This window comes from Pistacia vera, unplaced genomic scaffold (genome assembly GCF_008641045.1).
Source record: "Pistacia vera cultivar Batoury unplaced genomic scaffold, PisVer_v2 Contig595, whole genome shotgun sequence".
Lineage (NCBI taxonomy): Eukaryota > Viridiplantae > Streptophyta > Magnoliopsida > Sapindales > Anacardiaceae > Pistacia > Pistacia vera.
The window spans coordinates 337,717-345,509 of NW_022196440.1; positions in this window are offsets into that span (position 1 = coordinate 337,717).

Consider the following 7,793-nt stretch of genomic DNA (forward strand, 5'->3'; position numbering starts at 1 on the left):
GCGAGCGAAGTGAGTGGTTAGCATCTTCATGGTTGCATGCATGATGTGGCGACCCCAAACTTTGAATAGGTGATGTGAAACCAAGTGACTTATCTTGCGACACGTGTACGGTCGAGATCTCTTTTTTGTGCTTGGGCGAGAAAATGGAGAATCGCACTGGTCGATGACCAATCGGAGGCTGCCACGTGTAATCTTTGCCTGCTTTGTCAATAAAGTTGTTTAGGTGACTATTCATTCCCTATTCCATTTCATTTTCTTTTCTCTTTCTTTGCGTTTTCTCCCTGATTTCTACTTTTTTCTGCAGCAGCGAAAAGACTTTGAAGATTTCGGCCATTTTCATGGTAAACATTGCTTTCTTCTATAGTTTTTTGTTTCTTTTCAGCCTTGCTTTGTGTTTTCTGGTGTTTTTGAAGAGGTTTAGCTGAGGTTTGGTAGATTTTATAGGAGAGTTTGAAGAAAAGAGGCGTAACATTATCTAGTTTGAACTCGGTAGAATCAATGGTGATTTGGTTTTTCAATTTGGTGTTTAGGAGATTTTGTGTGCTTAGGATCGATTTGGTGTGGTTTGTTTTAGTGTTTGATTTGAGATTTAGGATTTGCAAAGGATTTTGGTCTGCGTTTGAAAATTCTAGGTTCTCTGGGTTTAGGGAGGATAAAAGATGAAGTCGGTTTATGGGGTACTCTCATTCGGCTCATCTCTGTCTGTCTGACTGAGTCGAGTGTAGTGATAGAATAAAGGTATATATTAGGACAATTGGGGGCTAAGGCATTCAGTCATCTAGACCGAGTAAGGTGGAACAAATCATGAGTTAGGAGTCCTAGGCGTGGCTGCTTGGTTGTTCTGACCAGGTCGAATGTGTTTAAGAGGAATTAACCCATAGGTTCAAATTTCGGGCACTCGGTTGATTGGGGCGAGTGGCTAGTTCTGATGTTGAAATAGAACTTATAAGTGGCGGGGATTGTCAATCAGTCGTCTTGACTGGGCAGAGTGGTTAGACTGTTTGACTAAGGGTTTTTGGTCTTTATGTTGGGAAATCACTCAGTCGCTAGGGTCGAGCGGAATAAGGAGTTGTTGAATATTTGATATCATAGTCAGAGTTGGGCTAGCTGAATGGGGTAGGTATGGAGGATGAAAATGAGTATGAGAGAGTCCCAACAATGGTAGTGATGCTAGAGGGTAGAGAAATTCCTATTGACATACCAAGGGGAGTGAGTGTGGCTACTCCCAGGCTGAGTGGTGCCACTTTTGTTGAAGATAATTCAGATGAGTAAGGGACGAGTGGGGAAGACTCCGATGAATTTGATGGTTCAGAAGATTTGCCCTCTACCAATGGTGGTTCCAAAGACGAGCCAAGTCGGCCCTACAGCGGGATAATGAATGTGGACTATCCACCATTGGTAAAAAAGAACGATGTATGGCAAATCAGGACGATGTATCACATTCCAGACTCTGTTGAGATTAGGGTGCCCAAGTCGTACGAAAGGGTCGACTGGGAGGCAAAGCTGGGTGAGTGTTTTTGAGAAGTGGTTCTGTGATGGGCTGAGACTTCCAATACCTCGTCTCGGCTGGGAGGTGCTTAACCACTTTATGATTGCGCCGACCCAAATCATGCCAAAAGGATGGAGGTTGTTGATGGCTTTAGAGGTCCGCTACGTGCAAAATCAAGTTATGTTCAGGTTGCATGAGTTGTTGTGCTCATATTTCCTAAAGGAGAGTGACAAAGATAAGGGTAAATACGCGATCACTCTCAAACACAACCAGACCCATGTTGTGACCGATCTTCGATCGAGTGACAGAAACTAGGAGGAGTGTTTTTTCTACTTGAGGGGCGAAACAGTCTTTGGAGAGAAGGGCCAGGGCGAGATCCAATATACCTGGCAAGTGACTAGTGAGAAACTTGTTCTTGACTTTATGCTTTGATTACTAAAGTCTTATTTTGGTTTTCCTCTACAGATCTTAACTTTAATCGGGCAGGACAGAGTAGGGACGACTTGGATGTGCCGACTAGAGAGGTTCTTGCCATTTCCAAGGAGTAGAGAGATTAGCGAGTGGTGTTGGAGGAGGCCAATTCGAGGGCGAGTCATTTGTGGGCTGGAGTCAGGGCGGTCAACGAGGTATCCCCTTCCTCTCGTTGAAACAAACATGGAGCGTGCTGCTCATTCACTACTACAATCATGTTTAATTTGTTTGGTAAGTCGAGCTTGAACTCACTAACTGTTGAGGAATTTACGATTGCAGAAGGACTTATAAGAAGTTAACCATCCTGAGTACAAGTGAATCCATCGCGCGACGTCGCGAAAAGAGAAAAAGGGACTCTTCGACTCCACCCAGTCAGCCTATTATGATTGGGGTTAGGTCGTCCAAGACAGTAGTCTTGGATGAGGAGAACGAGATGCTAACTTTCAATATCCCAGCCACTGCATCAACTTCCTCATATGCGACTTCCATGAGCAAGTTGGCTGATTCGTTCCTGTTCCTAGTGGACAAGAGTCGGCTGAGTTAGATGTGAAAAACCATGAAGAGGTGGCAGAAAAATGATGGAAAGCATGTAAACAAGACATGCAAGCTAAGATATGGATTATAGGATTCAAAACTTTAAATAAAGCATAAATTAACATTATACCTTCTCCTTAAAGCTTAGGTTTGATGAAGCCAAGATTCAAAGCTATGAACCCTCAACACTTTAACACCACTTTGAGATAAAGAGAGGGGTGGCTGAACCTAAGAGAGAGCTTGTGTTTTTCATTGGGTGAACAATGAACAACTTGACCTAAAATGCAACCATTTGCATTTATTTATACATGGGTCATTTTGTAATTCCTTCTTTTCACTTGTATGCCCTAATAAAATCTTATTCTAAAAAGAGCCCAAGCATTTATTAATTTGGCCTTTGAATAATCAATATTATTTAAGGGCCCATGTAAACTACACTAGTTTACATTAACAACCCATAAGTTTACCCTTTTGCCCTTTAACTATTAAAAAGTTATTTTAGTTCATCTCATTTATATTAACGCTTACAATTAATTATTGCTTGACCATTTTAACCTTTGAAATGTCACATATAATTTTCTATGTAACAATTACTATATAAATTTTGTCATTACCCTCGGAAAGTGCTAGCCCTCTTCGGATAATCATTTCTCTCTCTTATCCTTCTCTAACTTCTTAAGGCTATTGGTGTGACCATGTAGGTCCATCATAGATTAGCTGTGAGTCGGTTTCAAATGAATCCAAAAACTTGTCTAGAGGCCCAACGACTATGGTAGACATCTAGTAATGTGCCATAGTCCCTAAACCACGATGAAGAAATACTTTATCAAACTCTTTTTAGATCATATGTATCATGCAGGTAAAGTCCCTCCATTGATATATCTTGATCAAGTGCGGATTCATGGAACGTCAAAATCTTAAACTCAATCTTCTACCAAATCGTCGATCATATGTCTGGAACTTATCATCACGAACTTACTTTCGTATAACTAATAATAGACTTTGGCCAAAGATTTTGATTTCTGACATTTATCAACGTTCATCTAGGAACCCGGATCTGGATAGAGTCAACGGTACTCTTGCTCCTATATTTTCGAGTCAATGGATCCCGTCTTGACCATCATTTGTTTCCACATATGAACAATGCATGATCAAATAGGTTTTATCATACGAAACATGACTAGTCTCCTACTTATACACCGTATGAACCATACGCATCCGTATCAGATCTAACCATAATGTCTCAAGTCAAAGGACTATATCTTGCACTGATATAACCAAACAATAAATCATTGACTACATGCTTTTCCAAGCGATTTGTCGTTATTTGGTCACGTTCGAAAAATAATTCACCAACTGCTAATCCATATTAATGCCCCAGTGACATGACTATCATCGTCATCCATACTTATATCAACTCATGATATCTTTCGGAAGCATCTAGTATGCCTACTATGCAATATAGTTGCCCAAATTATATTGCTTCTGTAGGGAACCTTTTGCTAAATTCATTTACCAATTAAATGAATCATCTAGACAATTCATATACATACTTTATTTTAAATGCATTAATGAATAAAGGAAGCAATTTATATATATGAATTGAAGAACTCTTTCTTCTATTATTTATGATATATTGATAAAAGATAAAATGTTCTGAAACTGACAACATGAATGGCTTCTAGGGCATACACTATCATTTATTAACAAGATGGGTGCAGTTGTAGCTATTGGTTAGGGCATTTCCCATGCTTTCCAAGTATGAACTGAGCTTTTATTTTACTGTATTCGTTGTGCGACTAAACACAGACTGGGTGATTTTATGTAGGCTTTCACAAGTAGTTTGCATTTTACGAAGTCTGTCATGGTGTAGGAGAAGAAAATATAATAAATTTCTAAGTCCAACACCAACTTGTGACTCAGAGAAGCGACGACCCAAAAGGCTGAGAGGGAGAACCAATAGCGGGTGAAAGAGGTCAAAGTCGAATTGGAGCGACTGAAGAAGGACCTGGTTGAAAAGGATGCGGAGATCAAGTCACTGAGGGGGTAGTGCCTTACCATCGCTGACGATGCCATCATTAGGGCCAGAGGAGAGCTGATGCTGACAAGGTCAGGATCACTGCCCAATGGAACTCTGATGAGGACATCCAGCTCTAGCTAGAGATAGAGAAGGAGGAGGAGGAGGAGGAGAAGGCCGTTAGGCAAGGAGATCACATGGAGGAGCAGGTAGATGATCAAATACTTGACTTTGCTAGTTAACTAGGGCGCTCGACTACAAATGATGCTAGTGACTAGGCTGCGAGGACGATTGTTGAGGGAGGCGATGAAGTGACCGGGTCGATGATGGATGAGACAACTCATACCGATGATGTAGGGCGTGATGCCCCTTAGTCTTGTATTTACTTCTCTTGTATTTTGGGCCTGAGTTGCCTTTGTTTGTTCATGGTGTATGTGCCTTTTGTACTTGACACTTAGCCGTTTGAGGATTTTTACGATTCAGCATTTGTTTCCATTTTGTTGTTTTCTTCGTGGATGAATGAATTGATTAATAGTAGATGTGTGGGGGGTTGGACCCTCTTTCCTAGATAACGCCTTATAGATGTAACCATCGTAGCTAAGTAAGTGTAGTCTGGCTGAGTGTGCGCATTGCTTCAGTTGATCTAAGCTGACAAATTATGTTTGTGATGCAGTCAAGGCTAAGTAGCTGAGTCAGCGGTGCCATTTGAAGGTGAGTTTATAGGATTGTGTCAGTGTGAGATGACTGAAGGTGTAAGCCTGTATGAATTACTAAGCTGGTTTGAGCCGACTGAAAGTGTAAGCCAGTATGATTTACTAAGCCGGTTTGAGTGGACTGAAGGTGTAAGCCAGCATGAATTACTAAGCTGGTTTAAGCTGACTAAAGGTGTAAGCCAAGCTGTTGTGGTCTGGTGACTGAGTTGATTTGAATCGTTCGAAGGTGAAAACATATGTATTGAATCGGTATGGGCTAACTGAAGGTGAAAGCTTGTTGATTATATTTTATTGTTTCAGCCATGAGGTCGACTGAAGCTGAAAGTTGGTAGAATTTTTCATTGAATCCAGGCCATGAGACCGATCGACGATGAAACTTGTAGTTGAATCTTTAATTTAACTTGGTCGTGAGGCCGACTGGAGGTAAATTGGACAGTAGCATGGCTGAGTTGATGTGAACAGAAGGTGAATGCAATTGTATTGTTGAATAATTCCTTTATTGAATCTAGGCCATAAGGTCGATTAAAGTGAAGGAGGTGGACAGGCCCACTCATCCTTTTTTAACACAAAAATAAAGAATGACGTGAAGACAAATCTTACTAGAAGCAGTAGCGTTTGAGGTGGATTGCATTTCAACTATTGTTGATCTCCTTGCCTTTGGGGGATTGAAGTCTGTAGGCACTCTTTCCTACTTCCTTGGTGATCTTGCAAGGTCCTTCACAAGTAGGGCCAAGTTTGCCAAAGTTAATCTTCTTGGTGTTTTGGAAGACTTAGCGAAGGACCCAATCGCCTTCTTTGGAAGTTCTCACTCTGACATTATAGTTGTCGTGTCAAGCGGCCCGCTATTGGTAGATGGCATTACGGATGTTGGCTCAGTCATAGAGCTCATCGATTATGTCTAAATTATGGCAAAGATTCTGGTCGTTGGCTTCTTCATCTAACCATCGCAATCTTGTGGAGGGGATCGATACTTCAGCCAGGATGAGTACCTCAAATCTGTATGCAAGGGAGAAAGGAGTTTCGCTAGTGGATGAGCGGTTGTTGTCCTATAAGACCAAAAGACCCTTGGTAGTTCATCTGCCCATGCATCTTTTGCTTTAGAGGGGCGCTTCTTCAATGTCTGCATGATTGTTTTGTTGGATGATTCAGCTTGGCCGTTCGACTAGGGGTTGCGGGGGATAGAATAGCTAAGTTTGATTCCCCACATGTCACATAAATCTCTAAAACCTGAGTTGATGAATTGAGACCCATTGTTTGTGACTATTTCCTTCGATATTCCAAATCGACAAATAATATGCTTCCAAATGAAGGCTTTTACCTCTCTGTCTCTAACTTAGGCGAGTGCCTCGGGTTCTATCCACTTGGTAAAATAATCGGTGACTGTCAACATAGACTCATTGCCCAAGTGCGGTTGGGAGTTTTTCAACTATGTCCATCTCCCACTTCATGAATGGCCAAGGTGTAAGGATGGAGTTGAGTCGCTCAACGGGAAGTGTGAGACATGGGCGGACCTTTGACAGCTATCACATTTCTTCAAATAAGACATTGAATCAGAGCGCATAGTGGACCAATAATAACCAACAGCGATCACCCGGTGAGCAAGGTTACGTCCCCCTACATAGTTCCCGCATTCACCTTCATGGAGTTCGGCGATAACACACTTGGCTTCCTTTAAGCTTATACATTTGAGACTTCTTAAAGAGTTGACCCTCGTAGATGGTGAATCTTGCAGCTTTGGCTCTTAGGTAGTGTGTTTCATTCTTATTGATTTAGAGCTCATCTTGTTCCAAGTACCTGAATATGGGTGTCATCCATGAATCGGTTGGTTTAATATCGATTACTTCTGTAGGCTCTTTTGGGTTGGGCGACTAATTTGTTAAGGGTTCTTTCCAATCAGCCAGCCATTAAAAGAACAATAGTGGGATGGATGATTCGGAAGAGCCTTGAAAGGCCGAGCTGAGGTTGGCAAGCGCGTCAGCATTGGTGTTCTCCGTTCTTGGGACTTGGATGATTGAGAATTCTTCAAAGGCAAACTGGAGTTCTTTGACCAGATTCAAGTAAGTTGTCATTTTTGAGACTCGAGCCTGGTAGGTCCCTTGCAGTTGGTTGACTACGAGTTGGGAATCAGACTTTATCTCTAACTTTTTTACTCCAATCTCTTTGGCAAAAGAGAGTCCGACAATCAAGGCTTCGTATTCCGCTTCATTGTTCATGCACTTGAACCCACACCAAATGGTCCACTGGATGATGTCCTCTTGTGATGTGATGAGTACGATGTCGAGCCCACTTCTATTCACATTGCTTGAGCCATCCACTAAAAGAGTCCACTTTGAAGATGTCCTACTAGTCATGCATAGTAGCTCTTTCTCCCCCTGAATGGAAGTTTTATAAGTGAAGTGTGTAATGAAATTCACTAACACTTAGGACTTGATGGCGGTGCGTGGTTGGAAGGATATATCAAACTCATTGAGTTCTACTGTCCATTGGGTGAGTCAACTTGATAATTCTGGCTTGTGCAGTATCTTCTTGAGCAGGAAGAAGGTGAGGACGACTATGGAATGGCATTGAA